The sequence below is a fragment of the Schistocerca cancellata genome, chromosome 4 (genome assembly GCF_023864275.1).
Source record: "Schistocerca cancellata isolate TAMUIC-IGC-003103 chromosome 4, iqSchCanc2.1, whole genome shotgun sequence".
Classification (NCBI taxonomy): Eukaryota; Metazoa; Arthropoda; class Insecta; order Orthoptera; family Acrididae; genus Schistocerca; species Schistocerca cancellata.
The window spans coordinates 196,287,710-196,313,834 of record NC_064629.1 but is presented as its reverse complement, the minus strand read 5'-3'; positions in this window follow the sequence as shown (position 1 = coordinate 196,313,834).

Here is a 26,125-nt window from a genome sequence, read left to right as displayed (position 1 = left end):
CTGGTCATGGTACCTTTTCTGCCATTGATCTTTCTCTTTCTTCTCCCTCTCTCCTCCCTTCATTACACTGGTCACCACACGACGACCTTTGTGATAGTGACCATTTACCGTTGATTATCACGCTCCCTTCCCGCTCCCCGATGGACAGGTTGCCTCGTTGGACTTTCCAACGCGCCGATTGGCCTCTATACACTGCACAGGTCGCGTTTTCTCCCTCTTTGTCGGGTTGTATTGATGACGTCCTACGTGACGTGTCTGACGCGATTGTTCGCGCTGCTAGCCTTGCTGTCCCGCGCTCATCTGGACTATTTCGTCGCCGGCAAGTCCCGTGGTGGAGTACGGCTATTGCCATAGTCATCCGTGATCGCCGTCGAGCTTTGCAACACTTTAAGAGGCACCCATCCGTAGCCAGCCTTACTACCTTTAAACGCCTTCCGCTAAAGCCCGTTATTTAATCAAACAGAGCAAGCGGATATGTTGGGGACGATTCGTTTCTTCCCTTGGTTCTACTGTCCCTCTGTCACGGGTATGGGCTACACTTCGCTCTCTCTAAGGTTGCCATCGGCAGTCCACCCTCGCAGGCCTTCACCTCCCGGATGGCATTAGTACGGACCCATTAGTTCTTGCAGAACATCTAGCGACCCATTTTGCAGTGGCATCAGCGTCAGCCTCCTATCCAGCTGCTTTCCTTCATCAAAAACAGCGGGCTGAAGCTTCCACCTTATGTTTCACCCCTTGTGAGTCAGAATCTTACAACGAACCTTTTACTGAATGGGAATTTCTTTCTGCTCTATCTTCTTCTCATGATACAGCCCCTGGCCCAGATTCCATTCATAACCAACTGCTTCAACATCTCAGTGATCCACAACGGCAACATCCTCTTTTGGTGTTTAACCGTATCTGGCTCCAGGGTGACTTCCCTTCTCAGTGGAGGGATAGCATTGTGGTTCCTGTCCTTAAGCCTGGTAAGAACCCCCTACCTGTTGACAGCTATCGGCCAATTAGTTTGACCAATGTTGTTTGTAAGTTACTTGAACGGATGGTAGCCTGTCGGCTCAATTGGGTCCTCGAATCTTGGGATCTATTGTCCCCTTACCAGTGTGGCTTTCGAGAGGGACGGTCTCCAATCGATCATTTACTGCGCTTGGAATCCGCAGTCCGGCAGGCTTTTTCCCAGTGCCGCCATTTGGTTGCAGTGTTTTTTGACCTTCGCAAGGCCTATGACACAGCCTGGCGCCATCACATCTTACTTACCCTTCATCAGTGGGGTCTTCGGGGCCCACTTCCGATTTTTATCCGCCAGTTCCTGATCCATCGGTCATTCAGAGTCCGAGTTGGTACTGCATTTAGTTCTCCACGAACCCAGGAGACGGGCATCTCACAGGGTTCTGTCTTGCGTGTCCTTCTTTTCCTCATTGCTATCGATGGACTTGTGGCCTCTGTCGGTCCCTTGGTCGCCCCTGCCCTGTATGTGGATGATTTCTGCATTTGGGTTAGTTCCTCCTCGATGGCATCTGCAGAACGGCAGCTTCAGGTAGCTATACGGCGTGCCTCTCCATGGACCCTCTCACACGGGTTTCAATTCTCTCCTTTAAAATCGCAAGTGGTCCACTTCTGTCGCCGTACTACGATCCACCCTGATCCAGAGCTCTATCTCGCTGCACAAAGATTGCCTGTGGTCCCACAGTTTCGTTTCTTGGGTCTTCTTTTCGACAACAAGCTCACTTGGCTGCCCCATATCAGACTCCTGAAGGTAGGATGTTTCCGTAAACTCAATGTCCTTCGCTTCCTTGCCCACTCCTCTTGGGGTGCGGACCGTTCCCTCCTCCTCAGTCTTTATCGTGCTCTAGTATTGTCTCGCTTGGACTATGGTTGTCAAGTTTATGGTTCGGCTGCTCCTTCCACACTGCACTTGCTGGATCCAGTCCACCATCGTGGTATCCGTTTGGCCACCGGTGCCTTCTCTACTAGCCCTGTTGATAGTCTCCTGGTTGAAGCAGGGATCCCCCCCATTTCTTTTCGGCGGTCCCAGCTTCTGGTGTCTTATGCACTCAGTATCCGTTCCTCTCCCACTCATCCTTCCTATTCTATCCTGTTCCCAGACCATGGACATCACCCACCCGACTCCCGCCCTCGGGTGGGTTTACCAGTTGGGCTGCGCCTTGCGTCTCTTTGTCGTGATTTTCAGCTTCCTTCTTTGTCCTGACTTCCTCGCTCCCTCCCCTCTACCCCTCCTTGGTTAGTTCCTCGGCCTCGAATTCGGATGGATCTCCGGCGAGGTCCGAAAGATTCCATCCCTCCGGTGGTGTTCCGTTCCTTTTTCCGCCAAATTTTATGGGAGTTTCGGGATGCTGTTGTTTTCTACACTGATGGCTCTAAATCTGCTGATCATGTGGGGTATGCCTTCACGTCCTCTGTCGAAACGGAAAATCATCTGCTGCCACCTACATGTGGGGTGTTTACTGCGGAATTGATGGCAATTTCCCAGGCCCTTACCTTTATTAAACAGTCCCAACACAACCGAGTTTTGTTATGTACGGACTCGATGAGTGGCCTTCTTGCTATTGACCGGTTTTTTTCGCGCCATTCCTTGGTCTCTACCATCCATGACCATCTCGCTGATATTCACCGTGCTGCTTGTTCTATTGACTTCGTTTGGGTCCGTGGCCATGTGGGTATCCTGGGTAATGAGCTCGCTGATCGTTTGGCTGAGGGAGCAGTCACTTACCCCCCGTTTTATGTAACCCCTCCTGCAGCGGATTTACGGCTTCACATCAAATCCCACTTCGCACAGTCATGGGCCACTTCTTGGGAGGCTACTCCCCTGTATAATAAACTTCGTGCAATTAAGGTGACACCAGGCCCGTGGCGTTCTTCCTTTCGCCTCTCCCGAAAGGACTCGACCACACTGTGTCGTCTCCGCATTGGCCATACCAGGCTGACCCATGGTTTTCTTTTGCGTGATGAGCCACCCCCACTATGTGGTTGTGGGGCCTTCCAGTCGGTCGCCCACATTTTGGTTGAATGCCCCCTTCTTTTGGCTCTGCGTGCTAAGTATAGGCTCCCGAACACTTTACCTTTGATGTTGGCTGACAATTCCCGGATGGTCTCTCTGGTCCTCGGTTTCCTCCGGGAAAGTGGTTTTTATTCTCAGTTTTAAGGTTTTTAATCTCTTTCTGGTGTTGGGGCAGGGCGGTGAGTGTTTGGGTGTTTCCCACTGTAAGCAGTGTTCGGAGATTCCCGATTCCCCTCCCTGACCGAAATCCTCTTTTCTTCCCCTTTTACTCTGTTTTTACCCTTTTTTTAAGGCTTAGTTAGTCTTTCTATTCCCATACGTACTTTCTACATTCTAGCAGTTCTACCTTTTACGTCACAGGTGGTCTTGCCTATGCTGCTTCAGCATAGTGTTGGGTTCGTTCTCTTGCCGACTTCCCTCATTTAGTTTTTTACCAATGACAACATTACTGCCCTTTTCCGTTTTTACCTTTTTCCGTTTTATTTTCTGACTTAACTGCGAAGTCCCATTAGCGGAATGGAGCCTATTTGAAACAAGGGACTGATGACCTTGCTGTTTGGTCCCTTAAACCTCAAACAACCAACCAACGGAGTGCTGCACTGAGGAAAGATATCGACGTCGGTCGGTGAGGCCTGGCACGAAGTCGGCGTTCCAAAACATCGAAAAGGTGTTCTATGGGATTTAGGTCAGGACTCTGTACAGGCCTGTCCATTACAGAGATGTTACTGTCGTGTAACCTTTCCGCCACAGGCATTATGAACAGGAACACGATCGTGTTGAAAGATGCAATCGCCATCCCCGAATTGCTCTTCAACATTGGAAACAAGGAGGTGCTTAAAACGACACTGTAGACCTGTGCTGTGATAGTGCCACGCAAAGCAACAACGGGTGCAAGTCCCCTTCCATGAAAAACACGACCACACCATAACACGACCACTTCCAGATTTTACTGTTGGCAGTACACACGCAAGCAGATGACTTTCACCGGGAATTCGCAGTACCCACACCCTGCCATCGGATCGCCACATTGCGTACCATGATTCGTCACTCCACACAACGTTTTTCGACTGTTCAGTCGTCCAATGTTTACGCTCCTTACACCTAACGAGGCGTCGTTTGGCATTTACCGGCGTGATGCGAGGCTTATGAGCAGCCGCTCGAGCATGAAATCCAAGTTTTCTCACCTCCTGCCTAACTGTCGTAGTACTTGCAGTGGATCCTGATGCAGTTTGGAGTTCCTGTGTGATGGTCAGAATAGATGTCTGCATATTACACATTACAACCCTCTCCAACTGTTGGCGGTCTCTGTCAATCAACAGACGATGTCTGCCTGCACTGTTTTGCGCTGTACGTGTCCCCTGACGTTTCCACTTCACTATAACAATAGACACAGTGAACCTAGGGATGTTTAGGAATTTGTAAATCTCGCGTATAGACGTATGACACAACTGACACACAATTAGCTGACCACGTTCGAAGTCCTAGAGTTCCGCAGAGCGCCCCATTCTGCTCTCGCACGATGTCTAATGACTATTGAGGTCGCTGATATGGAGTAACTGGCGGTAGGTGGAATCACAATGCACCTAATATGAAAAAAGTATGTTTTTGGGGGTTTCCGTATACTTCTGATCACAAAGTGTACAAGTAAATTTGTTTACTTTCCGTGAAGATGGCTCGCATCTCTCAGAACACTACGGGACTTAACATCTGAGGTCATCAGTCCTCTAGAACGTAAAACCGCTTAAACCTAACTAACCTAAGGACAGCACACACATCGATGCCCGAGGAAGGATTCCAACCTGCGACCGTAGCGGTCGCGCGGTTCCTCACTGAAGCGCCTAGAACCCCTTGACCACACCGGCCGGCTTTCCATGAAGAATGTAGTAACGTTTATGTCATTGTTGGCAAACGTTAGCGAGTTGTTTCAGTCGTTTCCTAGCCTTGAAACGAATTAGTTTCCGGTATTGTTCAATGAAAGAACATAACAACAGTGTATTTAAGGGAAACCACATTGTAAACGTTTTAGTTTGTAGATTATATATGAATATGTGATGCCTTTCAAATTTACAACAGAGGAATAGACCGATATGGTGTTTATTTATGTCAAATGTGGTGGTAATGCTACGGCTGCAGTTAACGAATATCGCGTACGTTTCCCAACTCGGAGGGTTATGAATGCAATAGACGAAGTTAAGATCAACCCTGTAAAACTGAAACGAACAACAAAATCCTTTCATACACGTGCAGCTAAATTCATTGAACTCGGTGGAGACATTTTTGAACGTTTATTGTGAATGTACTGTGAAATTGTATGTACACTGTACAGCTATCTTAACACTGAGCTTGCTTTTTTTTCAGTTTAACATGAAATCACGTGTGCTATGGTATCAATAAAAGCAGATTATCTGACACATTCAAACAGTTTCAGTTAACTTTATTACAATCATTTTTCAAAATTAAATACTCTGCCACTTCTATTGAAAACTTGTGCAATTGTCTAGGAGTTAAAAAACAAATTGGGGCAAGTAGTTAATAAATTAAAAATTTTACGAAATTACTTCTTTGCTTCTCTGGATGACGTCCGCAGCTCGTGGTCTCGTGGTAGTGTTCTCGCTTCTCGAGCATGGAGTTTTGGGTTCGTTTCCCGGCGTGGTCAGGGATTTTCACCTGCCTCGAGATGGTGTTGTGTCCTCTCCATCATCATCATTCATTCCCATTACCGTCGGAGGAAGGCAATGGCAAACCACCTCCTTGCCTAGTACGGCGGTGCGGGTCTCCCGCATCGTCCCCTACGCTCTGTTACGGAATATGGGACTTCATCCTCATCGTCTCTCGATGTTATGGAAAACTATTGTAGATACACGTCTATGACATGTTTTATTAGATTCACCAGATTAATAACAGCATAATTAATGGAAACCGCGCTTTACTTTAACCTCGTACAGTTTAGCACTGGCTTCATATTAACGAAGTTGCAAAATTTCAGGCAAAATCTGTTATTAGCCGTAACTCCCCCCTGCGGGTCCGGGGTAAGAATAGGCTCGAGGTATTCCTGCCTGTCGTAAGAGGCGACTAAAAGGAGTTTCAACCGTTTCGACCTTCCATGTAATGGTCCCCCTTGGGGTTTGACCTCCATTTTTCAAAATTCTACAGAAGTACGAGCCTTTTCGGGAAGGACGCCTTACGTGGTGTACCACTGGTCCTCAGTGCACTAAGACCTTGGCACTCAGCATTGTACTGGCGTCGTAACCATACCCACTATTCCTCAAATTGGGCCTAAACGCCTTATGGGTTGTACACGTTACGCCCATAGTGCGTCCCCATCTGCACCTACGATCCTGATGGACTTTCCATGGCACCAGATATCCAGCACGGTAGCCAGCCCGTTGTGGTGGGGTCGTCATGTACCCTCTAGGTTGTAGCCCCCTGACAACACAGGGATCGTACTGCCGATACCTGAGCTGCACCCTCCCCACATCGGGCAAGGAGTAGATGCCCGTCTCCTTGGGGCATCAGGACTCCCGGCAACAGTCATCCTGCCAGGTGGCCCTTGCTGAGGCTGGGTGGCGCCCGTGGGGGGAGCCCCTGTTCGGAGTGGGTGGTATCGGGGCGGACGTTTTGCAGATGAAACGTCAACACGTATCAGGTCGCTCTGCGGCCAAATCTTTCAAAAGGAAAGATACTGTCTCTGGTTCTGGTTCTCCTGCCCTTTCCCCCTTGGCCACTCCCTGGGAGGAGGGACAGGCCCGCCGGCTTGGGGCGAAGTACTTCCCCCGCTATTTGGTCTGTTCTCGAACCCTGTGTAGCCCCCTGACAACACAGGGATCGTACTGCCGATACCTGAGCTGCACCCTCCCCACATCGGGCAAGGAGTAGATGCCCGTCTCCTTGGGGCATCAGGACTCCCGGCAACAGTCATCCTGCCAGGTGGCCCTTGCTGAGGCTGGGTGGCGCCCGTGGGGGGAGCCCCTGTTCGGAGTGGGTGGTATCGGGGCGGACGTTTTGCAGATGAAACGTCAACACGTATCAGGTCGCTCTGCGGCCAAATCTTTCAAAAGGAAAGATACTGTCTCTGGTTCTGGTTCTCCTGCCCTTTCCCCCTTGGCCACTCCCTGGGAGGAGGGACAGGCCCGCCGGCTTGGGGCGAAGTACTTCCCCCGCTATTTGGTCTGTTCTCGAACCGATGGGGGGACGTTCGCCACCTCCAAGCCCATGTTCTTTGTTCAGCACATCGAGGATATCTTTGGGGAAATTGAGGCTCTGAGTAAGATGCGTTCGGGGTCCGTTCTTATAAAGACCACCCCCGCCACACAGTCGGCCGCGCTCCAGGCGTGCGACCGACTAGGGGACATCCCAGTGTCCATTGTCGCACATCTGGCTTTGAATAGGACGCAGGGGGTTATTTTTCATCGGGACCTCCTGCTGCAATCTGATGAGCAGCTCAGGGCCAACCTGGAGCGCCGAGGCGTGCGTTTCGACCGGCGAGTCCAGCGCGGCCCCAAAGACTGTCGCATCGACACCGGGGCCTTTATCCTCGCCTTCGAAGGGGACGTTCTCCCGGAGAAGGTAAAGGTGATGTGCTACCGATGCGACGTGCGACCTTACGTCCCGCCTCCTATGTGCTGTTTTTGGTGTTTGTGCTTTGGGCACATGTCGTCACGGTGTGAGGCTGCGCCCCTTTGTGGCGATTGCGGACGTCCTCTTCGTGAGGAACATACATGCACCCCACCACATCGGTGCGTTAATTGTCCTGGCATCCACTCGCCTAGATCCTTAGACTGCCCCGCGTATCAGAAGGAGAAGTAGATTCAAGAACTCAAAACTTTGGATCGTCTCTCTTATTCTGAGGCCAGGAAGAAGTATGACCGGCTCCATCCCGGCCATTGACCACTTCGTTTGCCTCAGTCGTGTCCACTCCTTCCACGGTATCCTCACCCCCATCCTGTCCCCCCTCCACCTCCTCCTCCCATCCGGGGTCTTTGTCTCTGCCTCCCAAATCCCTCCCTTCCAAATCCTCCTCCCCAGTGGACCCTGCCCCCTCTGCCCCAGGGGCAACCCTTCCTCCTCCTCCCCCCCCCCCCCCGCCGCCCGAGAAGCGATCCTCTTCTCAGGCGTCCATCTGGGAAACGTTCCGGACGCCGGCTTCCGAAGTCCGGCGTTCCAAAACCGACCCCGCACGTGAGGACCTTCTTCGGGTCCAGCCCATCATCCCTGTGCCTCCTTGGACTTCCAAGAAGGCATCCAAGAAGAAGTCTCTATCCCCCTCTCCACCCCGGCGCGTTTCGTCTGACGCTCCATCCGTGAGTCGCTGCTCCCGGCCGTCCTCAGTTTCACTGGGGCGCTCTGCTGCCAGGCGCTCAGCTCGCCTCTCGTCGGCAAATGATGCTGCCCCTCCTACACAACCCGGGACAGTGGTCGCAGCTGGCGATGACTCGATGTAACAGGATCCGCCTCCCGCCGGTTGTAGCGTTGTTCCCTCGAAACCTGGCACTCCGCGGCTGTCGAGGTGACCAGCTCTTCCCCCGTCTCGTTCCCCCTCGTTTTTGACTAGCGATGGCCGTGTTACATAGGAACATAAGAGGTATTCGATCTAATCGGGAAGAATTACAACTGCTCCTCCGCCTGCACTGTCCGCTCGTCCTTGGTCTCCAGGAAACCAAGTTGCGTCCGACTGACCGTATTGCCTTTACCCACTGTACCTCGGTGCGATATGACCTCACACCTGTGGACGGTATCCCCGCTCATGGTGGGGTCATGTTGCTCGTTCGGGACGATGTCTATCACCATCCCATCCCATTGACCACCCCACTCCAAGCAATAGCATTCCGTATTACTCTTTCTGCATTTACTTTTTCAGTTTGTACCATCTACACTCCATCGTCATCTGCAGTTAGTCGGGCTGACATGATGCACCTGATTGATCAGCTTCCTCTGTCGTTTTTATTGTTTGGCGACTTCAATGCCCATCATCCCCTCTGGGGCTCTCCTGCATCCTGTCAAACAGGCTCCCTCTTGGCGGATGTCTTCAACCATCTCAGTCTTGTCTGTCTCAATACTGGCGCCCCGACTTTCCTCTCGGACTCTACTCATACCTACTCCCACTTCGACCTCTCGATCTGTTCTACCACTCTCGCCCATCGGTTCGAGTGGTATGTCCTTTCTGACACCTATTCGAGCGACCACTTCCCCTGTGTCGTTCGTCTCCTGCACCACACCCCATCCCCACGTCCTTCGAGCTGGAAGATACCAAAAGCTGACTGGGGACTTTACTCCTCACTGGCGACCTTTCCAGACCACGATTTTCTCTGTTGTGGCAGTCAGGTAGAATACTTCACAGCTGTTATCATCAATGCTGTTGAACGTTCCATTCCTCGTACTGCCTCTTCTTCACATCGCGTTTCTGTCCCCTGGTGGAATGAGGCTTGTAGAGACGCTATCCGTGCTCGACGACGTGCTTTACGCACCTTTCGCCGCCATCCTACGTTGGCGAATTGTATTGGATACAAACGACTCCGAGCGCATTGCCGTAGAGTCATCAAATACAGCAAAAAAGCTTGTTGGGCCTCTTTCACCAGCTCCTTTAACAGTTTTCCTCCCTCTTCTGTCGTCTGGGGTAGCCTGCGCCGGCTGTCGGGCATTAAGGCCCACTCCTCGGTACCTGGCCTGACCTCAGGTAATGAGGTCCTTGTTGATCCTGTGGCTGTCTCCAATGCCTTCGGCCGGTTTTTCGCGGAGGTTTCGAGCTCCGCCCATTACCACCCTGCCTTCCTTCCCAGGAAAGAGTCAGAAGAGGCTCGGCGACCTTCCTTCCACTCGCTGAATCTGGAAACTTATAATGCCCCCTTTACTATGCGGGAACTCGAACGTGCGCTTGCACTGTCCCGGTCCTCTGCTCCGGGGCCAGATGGCATTCACGTTCAGATGCTGGCACACCTTTCTCCGGCGGGCAAAAGCTTCCTTCTTCGTACCTACAATCGCGTCTGGACCGAAGGTCAGGTCCCCATGCGTTGGCGTGACGCCGTCGTTGTTCCTATACCCAAACCCAGGAAGGATAGACACCTTCCTTCTAGTTACCGCCCCATTTCTCTTACAAGATGTGTCTGTAAGGTGATGGAGCGCATGGTTAATGCTCGGTTAATGTGGATTCTTGAATCTTGACGGCTCCTTACCAGTGTCCAATGCGGCTTTCGTCGTCGCCGCTCCGCTGTTGATCACTTTGTGACCTTGTCGACATTCATCATGAACATCTTTTTGCGAAGGCGCCAATCGGTAGCCGTGTTCTTCGATTTGGAAAAGGCTTATGATACCTGTTGGAGAGGAGGTATCCTCCGCACTATGCACAGGTGGGGCCTACGCAGTCGCCTGCCCCTTTTTACTAATTCCTTTTTAACGGATCGAAAGTTTAGGGTATGTGTGGGTTCCGTATTGTCCGACGTCTTCCTCCAGGAGAACGGAGTGCCTCAGGGCTCCGTCATGATCGTAGCCGTTTTTGCCATCGCGATCAATCCAATTATGGATTGCATTCCACCTAATGTCTCAGGCTCTCTCTTTGTCGATGACTTCACGATCTACTGCAGTGCCCAGAGAACATGCCTCCTGGAGCACTGCCTTCAGCGTTGTCTAGACAGCCTATACTCATGGAGCGTGGCAAATGGCTTCCGGTTCTCTGAAGAGAAGACGGTTTGTATCAACTTCTGGCGATATAAAGCGTTCCTTCCGCCATCCTTACATCTCGGTCCCGTTGTTCTCCCATTCGTGGAAACAAATAAGTTTCTAGGGCTCACATTGGACAGGAAACTTTGTTGGTCTCCGCACGTCTCTTATTTGGCTGCCCGTTGTACCTGTTCTTTTAATGTCCTCAGAGTTCTTAGTGGTTCATCTTGGGGAGAGGATCGCACTGTCCTGCTTCGCTTGTATCAGTCCATAGTCCGATCGAAGCTGGATTATGGGAGCTTCGTGTACTCGTCTGCTCGGCCATCCCTCTTATGCCGTCTCAACTCCATCCACCATCGGGGGTTACGTCTTGCGACCGGACCCTTCTACACTAGTCCTGTCGAGAGTGTTTATGCTGAAGCTGCCGAATTACCATTGACCTACCGGCGCGACGTACTGCTGTGTCGGTATGCCTGCCGGCTGTTGTCAATGCCCGACCACCCCTCTTATCAGTCTTTTTTCACCGATTCTCTCGACTGTCAGTACGGGTTGTATGTGTCTGCCCTGCTGCCCCCCGGAGTCCACTTCCGTCACCTGCTTCGACAATTGGATTTTGCCCTCCCTACCACCTTCGGAGAGGGTGAGAGCCCGACACCACCTTGGCTCCAGGCCCCGGTTCATATTTATCTCGACCTCAGTTCACTCCCGAAGGAGGGTACTCCGGCTGCAGTATATTGCTCACGGTTTGTCGAACTTCGTGCTCGCCTTGCAAGTCACACCTTTATTTACACCGATGGCTCCAAAACTGACGATGGTGTCGGCTGTGCATTTGTCGTCGGGGCCGCCACCTTTAAATACTGGCTCCTCGACCAATGTTCCAACTTTACGGCCTTGCATTTTGCTCTCCATCAGGCCGTTCAGTATGCCCGCCGCCACCGCCATATATCGTATGTACTCAACTCTGATTCACTCAGTGCTCTTCAGAGCCTTGGAGCTCCCTATCCGGTCCATTCCTTGGTTCAACGGATCCAGCAGTCCCTCCATTCTTTCGCTGATAATGGTTCTCCTGTCAGCTTTCTGTGGGTTCCCGGACATGTAGGAGTGCCTGGGAATGAGGCTGCAGATGCTGCAGCCAAGGCTGCAGTCCTCCTGCCTCGGCCAGCCTCCCATTGTGTCCCGTCATCTGACGTTCGTGGGGTTGTTTTTAAGAGGCTTGTGTCGTTGTGGTGGGATGCTTGGTCATCCCTCCAAGGAAACAAGCTCCGGGCAGTAAAACCGCTCCCAACTGCTTGGAAAACCTCCTCCCGACCATCTCGGCGAGAAGAGGTCCTTCTGACCAGGTTGCGGATTGGGCATTGCCGGTTTAGCCACCGCTACCTGCTCTCCGGTGACCCAGCCCCGCAGTGCCCTTGTGGTCAAGCACTAACAGTGCGCCATGTTTTATTGTCGTGTCCCCGCTTCAGTCAATCTCGTGTTGTGCTGTCCCTGCCATCTACTTTACCGGATATTTTAGCTGATGGCGCTCGAGCCGCTGCTCGTGTTCTGCGTTTTATAACTTTGACTGGCTTGTCCAAAGACATCTAACTTTTTTAATTATTTTATCTGCAGCTATGTCAGGACTTTCTGATGTCCCCCACTCCCCTTGAGCTTTACTAGATACCATGTGCTCTAACAACTGTGACTGGGCGCTAATGACCTCAGTAGTTGAGCGCCCTTAAACCCCACCAAAAAAAAAAAAAAAAAAAAAAAAATTTACCGTAACTCGTAACAAAGCATTTGCGGACCTATGTTTATGTGAACTTTTTTCTTCAGTTTTACTTTTAGAAAAACATATTAAAATATTTGCAGATCTTCGTGAATCACTCTGTATATCGTACCAACTGTGGTAACAATCCTAAACATGAAGAAGAATGTCGCACTCTGGTGGCCGTTCTGTCACAGAAAATTGCGACTCGATTTAATTATAGTAGGTCTGTTCAGAAAATTGCGGAACGTTACCCACAAAATTTTTCTGCGCTTACGTTTAACTCATTGTGTACGGTATCCTTCGAAATACTCTTCCCCACAATTGATACTCCGCTCCCAACGCCGTTCCACTTCCGCAAGCAGTCTTGGTACGCCTTTTGCTGGATCGCGCCAAGCGTCGTCTGCATTTTTATTTTCTGTTAATTTTAAATCTCGTCCGTCGTTATAAACAGGTCTCTCATTTGTGCGATCGAAAAGCTCTTCACAGGTCTTTCCGGCCTTTACTCGTGAGTCGCGGGTCGAACTTGGTGGCGACACGATGCATTCCAAGATGCTGTTTCAGGATTTCAAGACATGATCCAACTGAAATTTTATATTCTTATGTAGTCTCTCGGACAGCCATTCTTCGATTGGCACGCACAATTTCGTTGAAATTCCTGACATGATCGTCGAAGGACATCCTGAATGAGGGTCATCTTTAACTTCCCTTCGGCCATTTTTAAACCGTGTGATCGATTCGTAACAACGATTACGGCTTAAGCACTCATCACCGTACGTACCCTGCATCAGGAGGTGTGTCTCTGTAAAGGTTTTCTTGAGTGTTGCACGTAAAATTTAATGGAGACGCGTTGCTCCTCTAAGTCTGTCATCTCGAAATTCGCAAACTGTGCGACACAACGTTCTACCTAATACAGCACTGAACAATAAGTAAGAGTCATACAACAATGAAACTTCCAGCAGTTACAAATTAAACAGAGGCGTGTGCAGAGATGCCAACCGCATTTTGCTCCAACTCACCATTGCCACTAAATTAAGAATGTTCCGGAATTTTTTGAAGAGACCTCGTATACCTACTAACGGTGTATACGTTGAGATAGTTACAATGACATCCGACAACGTCTTCTGGGTGTGATCTCTTTTTTGTCAGATAGTGTATATCCTAATGGCAAATCCCCGGATATGGGTTCCTTGACAAAATTTTATCTACAAGTACCCTCTACAACCCTTGTAACCCTATATAATTTTCTAGGGCCTCGGATGTTTCATACTGCTTATGTGAGCTTGGAAAAGAGAATCGGGATCAACACCCACATAAACAGCATACAATAATGAGTAGACATATACAATTAAACCGGTAATCGCGTTATGTCACTTCACAACTCATCTTTTGCTTCCAACGAAAGCGCTGTTGCACTATACTATCTGACTAGGCACAAGCGTGTTGATCACAAAACATATTATCTCTCAGTAAGACTCAGAAACAGAAAAGTGAAACTAGAACATTATGAAAACATGTTATTAACTGCCATTAGATAGTACACTGTTCTTCGATTGGCCGATCTGTAGCGTGGTAATTTTTCTGGTATTATGTAATGTATTTGCAGACATTTGTCACATGACTATCAACACAGTATCGAACTACACACCATTCGAAACTAAACTCATCTAGACTAAAAGTAATTAATATTTTTACCTTCTACTGATATTTAACCATTTAAACCGCCTAGATCCTTCACTGAGGTTTACGTTACCTCTGCTCGTTTGCTCTGATACGTTTTGTGGCCTTAGCTCTGTCTGACAACTGTTTTCCAAGATAACACGTGAGAAAATCGAATTTTGTCCCCGAATTACATTCACATCTGTGTTACCTTGTCCATGATACTAAGATCTTGTCAACTACAGAATCCAAATGCTTCACATGTTTCTCTAGGAAACAGCGCTGACGCACTCACACTAATATTTCCTTAGTTGCCGACCGTCAAATCAAATGTGAGACTACTCAGCAGCTAGTGTCTATACGAAAGGTGTTTAACTCACTGTATTTCCATATGCGAAAGTATAATGTCGTGTGACATTGTCGGCTTGGCTATACTACAGGGTGGGTTCAGCTGCCTGGGTGTCCTTCCTGTGGGGGCTTGCCCACTCGTCGCTAATAGGGTGCCTATGGGATGCAGCGTTCTCGGAAAGCTATACAACAATTCAAACAAATAACATTAGTAGTTTTAATTCTATAAGGCAACTGACAATACTTAATTTTGGAGATTTACAAGCAGTAGTCCCAAACGATGGGCGACATGCAATATAATTTAGAGTCCTTGATATGTGGACTGTTCAGGCAAGTTAACACACATCACTGATAATTGTCCGCGATCCGGTGCCGATCTGAGTGGCCGAGGCTGCAAGTAGCGGCGTTTATATTCCCTTCTTCCAGATGTCGCTCTTGGCGCGGCGCGATTCAATTCCGCTCACCGTTGGCCGACCTTTCCTCACCGCCTTCTCCCCTGTTGCATTCCTCATCTTCGTTCCGGCGCTTGTGATTACACCAGAACACTTCCCCCTTCTGCAATTTCCCTTTCCTTGAGGATACGTGACCGTTGTGCCGTATGTGTAATTGTAGGATGGAGACGAGTGATGATGTGAGAAGCAGAGGCTGAACCCCGTGCTTGCAAATAGCCTTTTGCTCTCAAATAGCCCCCAAGGCGGCCACAAAGCTTTACGTCCCCTTTCAGAGGATGATCACTAACAATGTCATATGTCCTCACTTCATGAGATGCTGGAAAGAGCTTTGGAGTTTATTCGAGGACAGGTGATAAGGATCTTGACGCCACCACCTCTTCTCCCCTTGTCTGTCAAGTACTGCAGAGAAAATTTCATCCACTACCAGGAGACGAACAGGCTTATCTCCGAGTCGAGCGCCACTTCAACAGCGTGCATTAGTGGCTTTTTTAAGGAGATTCTAAACGAGAAAAGAATGACAGGAATAAAAATAAGACCAACTGAGATAGTCAATACGACGATGAAAAATGGTTCAAATGGCTCTGAGCACTATGGGACTCAACATCTTAGGTCATAAGTCCCCTAGAACTTAGAACTACTTAAACCTAACTAACCTAAGGACACCACACACACCCATGCCCGAGGCAGGATTCGAACCTGCGACCGTAGCAGTCCCGCGGTTCCGGACTGCAGCGCCGGAACCGCTAGACCACCACGGCCGGCACGACGATGAAAATGACGCGGCAAAGTATTAGAAATTAAATAATGACATTTAAAACTACTAACTGAATAAAAATACTAATCGAAGTCTATTGATTAGATTTAGAAAGATGTCCATAGATCCTTCTAAACATTCTTCAAAAAATATAAAAAACCTGTATATGTCTTTATTAAGAAGGCGCTGCAGCAATAAACATATGAGCATCCGCAAACGTGGAAAAAACTGAAAGTTAAGTAAGAGGTGTGACGCCGTATACGAAGAGGAAAGAGCGGAGGGGGTACCATGGTAAGACTTGCAGGTATCCTGCTTGGCAGATGGGACGTGGGGGCAGAAGAGTCGTGGGCCAACATATGAGGCCTGGCCACGGTATCCCCGGCACCACCACTGGGCGGAATCCACGGAAGGAGGCCGGAAGCCAAGGAGGAGATCACAGTAGTATTGAAGAAATGTCCGGCTGGCACTGGTTTAGTGCATAAGAGAAAGGGTCGCGTGCCCATGCGCCCACCCTGCTCTGAAGTGCTATATACACGGTGATTTTTTTCCACGGTGTACAAAATCTAGAAATAGATCGATGAGAGAACACGGAACAAAAAAGTTCTAATGAACTTATGTCCGGAAATGTATGGTTTCCGTGCTTAAGACCTTTGTTCCATCATACATTGTTAAAGAGACTGAAGTCTAATACGCGCTGTAGCATGCAACCACAGTTACATTATGCATGGTTCCCTCCTGGAGGGTGGCACTGTTCCTCACAATCTATGTAATCAAAAGTATCTGGACACCTGACTGAAAATGACTTACAAATTCGTGGAGCCCGCCATCGATAATGCTGCAATTCAATATGGTGTTGGCCTACTTACTCTTACTCTTGATGACAGCTTCCACTCTCGCAAGCATACGTTCAATCAGGTGCTGGAAGGTTTCGTGGGGAATGGCAGCCCATTTTTCACGGAGTGCTACACTGCGGACAGGTATCGATGTCGGTCGGTGAGGCCTGCCACGAAGTCGGCGTTCCAAAACATTTCAAAGGTGTTCTGTAGGATTTAGATCAGGACTCGGTGCAGGCCTGTCCATTAGAGATGTTACTGTCGTGTAACCACTCCGCCACAGGCCGTACATTCTGAACAGGTGCTTGATCATGTTGAATGATGCAGTCGCCATCCCCGAATTGCTCTTCAACAGTGGGAAGCAAGAAGATGCTCGAAACATCATTGTAGACCTGTGCTGTGATAGAGACACGCAAAACAACGAGTTCAAGCCCCCCTCCACGAAAAACGCGACCACACCGTAACACCAACGCCTCCGAATTTTATTTTTGGTACTACACACGCTGCCGATGACATTCACCGAGCATTCGCCATACCCACACCCAGCCATCGGACAGCTACATTATGTACCATGATTCGTCACTCCACACAACATTTTTCCACTGTTCTGTCGTCCAATGTTTACGCTCCTTACACCAAGCGAGGCGTCGTTTGGCATTTACTGGCGTGATGTGTGGCTTATGAGCAGCTGCTCTACCATGATATCTAAGTTTTCTCACCTCCTGCGTAATTGTCATAGAATTTGAAGTGGATCCTGATGCGGTTTGGAATTCCTGTGTGAAGGTCTGGTAGATGTCTGCGTATTACACATTACGACCCTCTTCAGCTGTTGGCGGTCTCTTCACTCAACAGACAAGGTCAGGCTGTACTCTTTTGTGCTGTAAGTGTCCCCTGACATTTCCACTTCACTATCACATCGGAAACAGTGGACCTAGAGATGTTTAGGAGCGTGGAAATCTCGCGAACTGACGTATGACACAAGTGACACCCAATCACCTGTCCACGTTCGAAGTCCTTGAGTTACGCGGAGTACCCCAATCTGGTCTCCCACGACATCTAATGACTACTGAGGTCGCTGATACGGAGTACCTGCAAGTAGATGGCAGTACAATGTACCTAATATGAAAAACGAATGTTAGGTGTCCGGATACTTATGTTCACATAGTGTACGCCATGCCCTAGCGCTCTTTCATGGCATGGTGACTGATAATGTTGTGTCCGATTTACTTCTCTTGCTGACTCACCTTGTAGTGGATGTGATACAGCTTTGTATACAATGGTTCCGCATTCGAATCGAGAACTTGCAGAGATGGTATTTACTTGCGGACTGGCAAATGGCAATGGGCGGCGAGCAGCGAGATTGTATCAGAAGACTTTCCCCGCTGTCAACAACCACAGCATTCAATATTTGCAAGAGTGTTTCGCCGTTTGTCTGAGACAGGTTCGTTTCAGGAAGCAGGAAACCATGAAGGACGTACCCGAAATGTTCGGACACCAACTTGGAGGAAAGTGTGATTAACACCAAGGAATGCGACTGCCGAGTCAGTGCCAGGCAGTTGCCCCGCCAGTACAGGATAAGCCAGACGACAGCATGTAACTTTCTCCATGACAGTTGTTACTACATTTTCGTTTACAGCGAGATCAGGGCTTACTAGCGACAGACTTACCACATATGAAGCAGTTTTGTCACTGGTTTCATCGACAGCAACTATGATTTCGGGATTTGTCATCCATCCTATTCACAGAGGCCACATTTACGCGGAGTGGTATCTTCGATTTTCGTAACAGGCATTTGTGGCATAGTATGCAAAACCCCCATGGTATGGTGACAGCGAATCATCAGCATAGGTGCAGCCGGAACGTGTGTGCCGGGATAATTGGCGACAGTATTTTGGGACCAGTCATCCTTCAGGTCGCCTAACAGGCCGTAACTATGGGCGTTTCTTTCGTGTGACTTTGCCTCCCCTGCTGGAATAAGTACCACTGATCATTTGAAGGGTTACTTGGGTGCTACATAATGGTTCTCCAGTCCACTTCGACATTAGCGTCCGGACGCATCTTAATCTTGTCTTCACTGGTCGATGGATCGGATGAGGGGTTCCAGTCACATGGCCTCCTCTTTCATCGGCTCTCAACCCCTTGCGATTTCTTGTTATGGGACCATCTCAGAAGTATCGCGTATGAAGAGCCCGTTGCAGATGTGGAGACACTGGAGCAGCGTACTCATGCGGAATTTGAAACTGTTCGGATGCAGTCTGGACAACGTGAACCTGTGAGACAGAACGGCGTGGACACGTATGCCTTGAGGAACACGGAAACCATTTTCAACACATGCTGTAACTGAACACAGCCCTCAAATCGTAGGAGAGCGTTGCTGGGAATAGTTAGTGAATGTCATAGGGATTTACAACAATCAATACTTCCAGTATGGCTGATACGTAGCACATCACCTGGCCTCGGCCGTAGGGTTGAGCGTGGGTGGAGCACGTGGCTGTCTCCATGGTTACGGCCGGTGCGGACGGCTATTGAGCGGGTGGCAGAGCCGGCGGGAGGGAATGCTCTCCTTCATATAATGAATAACTTAACGTTTAAGAACTGCACTGGCTTGCTTCGTGGATGTCCTAGACAGGAGTCCCTACTTGAACATAAGTTTGTATTTCAAAATTCACATCACTGTGTGAATCCTTCAGACTGACAGAAAGCATTCACCGAAATGACTGCAGATTTATTTCAGTAATGAATGTAAGATTATGCCTGTAAATAATCAAGCGTATAAGGTAGTGAATAAATTTATGATGAGTGTATCAAAAGATGTACTCTCCGCATGGACGAATGGCCGAATAGTGAAAACACAGTATTAGAAAAAAGTAATTTTAGAAGAGACTACGTGCACCCAAGAAAGATAAGCCAAGGGCATCTGACTCGTTTTTGTAATTTTCTAAACAGACAACATACAGGTTCATAATTACTTGCTGGTGCTGAAATTTATATTTAGATGTATGTCGTTTTGGAAAAATTTCAGTTCACGGTGCGAAAACTTTGAGATCTAAATTATGTTCGCCTTCTTCCTCTTGTTTGTTCTTAGAAGTAATCCATGCAAAATGAGGTGTAAAATTGCAAAATTAATCTTTTTCATTCGTAAGGTAACGCGCTGCTCACGAGATACACAGCGCGTGGAGTTTTGTTGACTCTCAGCAGCAACACTGACATTATAAGGAAAAATAACGTCTTTTCTTTTAAATATAACACTCTTCTTGAAGAAATGGAAACAGGAAACGTTTCATACAGTTAATTCTTGTTTTAAGTAAAAAGTATTTCTGTCATCACATTCCCTTAAGAAATGCAAACAGCAAACACTTCATGTAATGAATATTCTCTATTAGAGTAAAACAAATTGTTTGTTGCTTATGGGACTCGCTGCTGAATACAACGATAATGAGAAAATTTTCATAAATTAAGAATCGCAGTTAGTGTTAAATACCGACTGCAAGACACAATTATTGTTGTTCATAATCGTTCACATGCTTTTAGCTAAATTTATATTCCATGACTGTGTGAAACAGGATACGCTGAAAATTTTCCTGGTTGCTAATTGGTTCTCACTAAATGCAAGACTGAGTTTAGGCTGCATAACATAATTGATTACAGTTGGTAAGGTGTAGGATGAAATTCGAAATAAACTGAATGCAAGAAGAATAATTTCTAAATTCTCAAACACTGTAAGCTATCAGTTTGGAGATACTTTTATAGAAGAAGCAGAGAACGTAAGGTCAAGCGTTATAATTGGCCTTGGAAAAAAGAGAGAAACATAAAAAGACTGGGTGACCACGGCCAGTATGACGAAAGAATCCAACAGCCTACGTTATTTAAAAATTAAATGAACAGCAGAAGGAAGGGAAGCTGGAACCCACAATCTCTCAAAAATTACGTGTCAAATCAGTTTCGTTGACGTCTTCGTCAAGAGTGGTAAACTGATTCTATTTTGATAAACTAATCAGAATACTAGAAGAAGATACACAACTATTTCATCAAAATACCAGTGTGTGTGTGTTTGTGTAAAGAGGTGGAGAGGGAAGGAGCACGGCGGCGGGGGAGGTGAAGCTGGGTGAGAGGCGGAAGGAGGGATCTAGAATCATGTTCAGATTTAAGTGTCCGATCAAAATGTCAAATGGATTCCTGTTGAAGAATCTACAAGGGAGGAATAAGAGAGTCGTGAATAATGCCTAAAGGATGGGCAGTGAAGGCGCTAGGACGAAAGTATTATTAGTGGACAATATGGGGTGTGTCCACCCTTCACCTCAGTCGTGAAAAGACGGTTGTGAGCATCGAGTTTCATTCTGACACTCTCTTTAGTTACAATTCACAGAACATTTACGACAAAAGAGTTTACAACAAGTCGTGTCTGCAAAAGTGAGTATTGCAAATTAGAGATATAAATGTGTTGAACAGCTCAGTTTCCAGCATCTCACCCACCCTCGTCAACATTCAGGGTGGGATGACCAGCTGAACCAGACGTACTGTCTTCTGTCCTTTCCGCTATACACAGCTTTCTATTTTCCCTTTCCACCACATGTGTCTCGGGCGTCCGTCCTCTTGAACCAACGCCAGATCACCTGGTCGGAAGGCAACAGATCTAGCAATGTGCTTCTAACTTCGTGGAATCACTTAAGCTCCTATGGTCAGATTGTGGGTAACAGTAGGTTCTGGTCCAGTGGGTACGTTTAACAAGCCGTCACCAGCCAGAAATTGTGCTGGCGTCAGAGGTTCTGTATCATCACCCAGAGAGATTGGCCTCGGGTTTGCTGCGGCTTCACTGATGGCCAGAGTGGTCAGAGTTCTTCTGCACTTAATCTAGATCGTCCCAGCACCCTCCGTAAGCTTCGCGTGACTGGGCCCTTCATCCTCTCCCACCATCTTCCCCAACAACACGCTTGTGACACAATGAATTTCCAAGTGATCCGTTCTTGGCGAAGAAGCGATGGGTGTCTCAGGCGGTCAGTGTGTTTCATAGATCGAACAATTCTTTGTTGGTAGAGTAAAGGGTCTTTGCATTGTCGGTGTAGATACTGTGCGGCAGTGGATGTCTACTAGCAAATCTCTCTGAAACCATCAGAAATGTGTCGATGTTCATATTAGAGCAAAGTTCTGAAAGTATTGCACATGTTGCTGCGTTAGCGAACAGTTAGTACAGGCCGTTTCAATGGTCATGCATATCTTGATGTGGAGAGGCCCTGAAAAGTCTATACCAGCGACAGTAAAGAGCTTAGATGGTCTCAATCGATCTGCAGGTGGAGGTGCTTCAATTTTTTGTTTTCTTGGATGCTTCATGATCTTGCATGGTAAGCACGTATACAGGACCCCTTTAATGGTGGGAGAACCTTTAAGTATCCAAAATTCACTCCAAAGGTTTGATAACACAATTCTGACACCAAGACGATGATCAACGTGTTTGTTAAATGTGAGGTGTCCCGTGAAGTGATGTAACCACTCTGAGTATCGGATGTCGTTGTTCCCAGACGGATGAGTCCATCATCAATGAACAGATGAAAGCGTCCAATTTTAGATTCTTGGGGGGTCGGTTCACCGTTCTGGAGTGCACGAAATTCCCACGTGAAACATTGGTGTTAGGCTGTTTTAATCCAGTAAGTGCTTGCACTTGTAAGCTCTGTTATTGTGAACTCTTCAGCAAGTTTTACTTTGTGACGAATGTTTTGTGTGAAGCGAAGAATCCAACCCATCGTGCGATTTAATCTTCAGCAGGAAGTGAATTAGGAAATGTTTATGATGCCAAGAGGTTTTCTACATTTTTCCTTTCTTGCGGGAGATGATGACTCATGTTTGGAGTACCAGATGGCCAACTTCTTCTGTGCGTGTAAGCCATGGTGGTCCCTTCCACCAAACATGTGAATATTGGATTTTATTACCAATAAGGCCTCGCTTTAGGTAATCCGCTGCGTTGTCACGTCCAGAACAATGTCTCCACTGGCTAGGAGACGTGTGTCTATGAATATCTGTCACTCTATTGCAGATCAAAGTATTCCATCGATTCGCGTAACTGTGTGTCCAGCCCAAGGTCATTGTCGCTCCCGTCCACAAACTTGCCTGAGTAATGTCGTACCCTGCAGCTTAGTAATAGTCCTCCCACAAATTCGCCTAGACGTTTCAGACGTGGCCACATTATCCTTTTCGCAGGTACAAGTATGTTCTTGCTACATTCTCAGTGAATCATTGTGTTGTCGTGTAGAACATTGTGGATGAACAGAACTGCCCTGTACTGTCGTTCCGATGCTTCACAAAATTCTTGAATTAGAGCAGCGAGATCTTTAGTAGTTAATATCCATTGCGGGATACGGAGAGATAGAGGTACAATGGACACCCAAGTATTCCATCGTGTTGCCAGATTGTTGGACAGCAGTTATTCCAATCAGTTCCCCTACACCATGTTTCTTGGAATAATAGTTTTGCCATGATTCATACTTGACAGAATAACCCTAGTCGTAAAATGTAGTTGTAGTCGGTTTTACTTTGCTTTTTGTAGTAGGTCTACCAGATAAATTTTCTGTCACACCATCCGTGTTAATGTATAAGCTGTCGATTGCTGTGTCCCAGTACACGCCTAAAGCTTGAGTAGCTGCAATGATCTCTCGCCCTTCGGTTTTTCGTATGTTCTGTAACTAATTTGAAGAAGTGGCCAATTGCGCTAATACACTGAAGTGCCAAAGAAACTTGTACAGCGATGCGTATTCAAATACAGAGATATGCTGCGGGCGGCAACGCCTATATAAAACAAGTGTCTGGCGCAGTTGTTAGATCGGCTACTGCTGCTACATTGGCAGGTTAACATGACTTAAGTGAGCCTGAACGTGGTGGTATAGTCAGCGCACGAGCGATGGGACACAGCCTCTCCGAGGCAGCGATGATGTGCACCGTTAATTTCAGGAATCCCGTGAAACATCGAATTTCCGATATCGCTGCGGCCGGAAAAAGATCGTACATGGATGGGATCAACGACGACTGAAGAGAATGGTTCAACGTGACAGAAGTGCAACGCTTACGCAAACTGCTGCAGATTTCAATGCTGGACCATCAAGAAGTGTCCGCGTGCGAACCATTCAACGAAACATCATCGATATGGGCTTTCGTGTACTCTTGATGACTGCACGACATAAAGCGTTACGCGTCGCCTGGTTCTGTCGACTGGAAACATGTTGCCTGGTCGGACAAGTCTCGTTTCAAATTGTATCGAGCGGATGGACGTGTACGGGTAAGGACACAGCTTCACGAATCCATGGACCCTGCATATCAGCAGGGGACTGTTCAGGCTGGTGGAGACTCTGCAATTGTGTGGGGCGTGTGCAGTTGGAGTGCTATGGGACCCCTGATACGTCTATACAGGGTGTTACAAAAGGGTACGGCCAAACTTTCAGGAAACGTTCCTCATATCCAAATAAAGAAAAGATGTTATGTGGACATGTGTCCGGAAACGCTTAATTTCCATGTTAGAGCTCATTTTAGTTTCGTCAGTATGTGCTGTACTTCCTCGATTCACCGCCAGTTGGCCCAATTGAAGGAAGGTAATGTTGACTTCGGTGCTTGTGTTGACATGCGACTCATTGCTCTACAGTACTAGCATCAAGCGCATCAGTACGTAGCATCAACAGGTTAGTGTTCATCACGAACGTGGTTTTGCAGTTAGTGCAATGTTTACAAATGCGGAGTTGGCAGATGCCCATTTGATGTATGGATTAGCACGGAGTAATAGCAGTGGCGCGGTACGTTTGTATCGAGACACATTTCTAGAACGAAGGTGTCCCGACAGGAAGACGTTCGAAGCAATTGATCGGCTTCTTATGGAGCACGGTACATTCCAGCCTATGACTCGCGACTGGGGAAGACCTAGAACGACGAGGACACCTGCAATGGACGAGGCAATTCTTCGTGCAGTTGACGATAACCCTAATGTCAGCGTCAGAGAAGTTGCTGCTGTACAAGGTAACATTGACCACGTCAATGTATGGAGAGTGCTACGGGACAACCAGTTGTTTCCGTACCATGTACAGCGTGTGCAGGCACAATCAGTAGCTGATTGGCCTCCACGGGTACACTTCTGCGAATGGTTCATCCAACAATGTGCCAATCTTCATTTCAGTGCAAATGTTCTCTTTACGCATGAGGATTCATTCCAACGTGATCAAATTGTAAATTTGCACAATCAACATGTGTGGGCTGACGAGAATCCGCATGCAGTTGTGCAATCACGTCAACACAGATTTCCCGTGAACGTTTGGGCAGGCATTGTCGGTGATGTCTTGATTGGGCCCCATGTTCTTCCACGTTATCATGAATTCATACGGAATGCTCTTCTGTGCTGCTAGAACATGTGCCTTTACAAGTACGACACAACATGTGGTTCATACACGGACCTCCTTCCCATTTCAGTCGAAGTGTTCGTACGCTTCTCAACAACAGATTCGGTGACCGATGGATTGGTAGAGGCGGACCAATTCCATGGCCTCCACGCTCTCCTGACGTCAAGCCTCTCGACTTTCATCTATGGGGGCATTTGAAAGCTCTTGTCTACGCAACCCCGGTACCAAATGTAGAGACTCGTCGTGCTCGTATTGTGGACGGCTGTGATACAACACGCCATTCTCCAGGGCTGCATCAGCGCATAAGGGATTCCATGCGACGGAGGGTGGATGCATGTATCCTCGCTAACGGCGGACATTTTGCACATTTCCTGTAACAAAGTGTTTGAAGTCACGCTGGTACGTTCTGTTGCTGTGTGTTTCCATTCCATGATTAATGTGATTTGAAGAGAAGTAATAAAATGAGTTCTAACATGGAAAGTAAGCGTTTCCGGACACATGTCCACATAACATATTTTCTTTCTTTGTGTGTGAGGAATGTTTCCTGAATGTTTGGCCGTACTTTTTTATAACACCCTGTATACGTCTCTGACAGGTGACACCTACGTTAGCATCGTGTCTGATCACCCGCATCCATTCGTGTCCATTGTGTATTCCGACTGACTTGGGCAGTTTCAACAGGACAATGCGGCACCCCACACGTCCAGATTGATACAGAGTGGCTTCAGGAACACTCTTCTGAGGTTTAACACTTCCGCTGGCCACCAAACACCCCAGACATGAACATGATTGAGCATATCTAGGATGCCTTGTAACGTGCTGTTCGGAAGAATCTCCACCCCCTCGTACTGATTTATTGACAGGCCTAAAGAGAAACAGGTTAAATGTGCATGTGAAAAAACAGAGTAATGTGAGGTGCCCATTGGTTTGAGAGAGGTACGAGCAGAACTTACTGCATATCAGAAAACATATTTTTGGGAAATACTGTACACTTGCAAAGAAGGTAAAGAAAGAGGCTGGTGGTTTTTTTTTAAATACGATATCCGCAGTACCATATTTAAATAAATAATGTGCACATATAATCTCAAACTGTGCTTGTGTTTAATTTCATATCACTGTCATTACAGTCCAAGTATTACACTTATTAATATCATTACTTTCAATGTTGCGCCTGTAATCATGCAACAGCAGAAAATTTCCTAAGACACTAACTCACCTGTCGTAATCAAAGTGAATGATAATGTTACATTTCATGGGGATATATTTGGCTTGTCAGTACCTCACATAGTCCGTATCA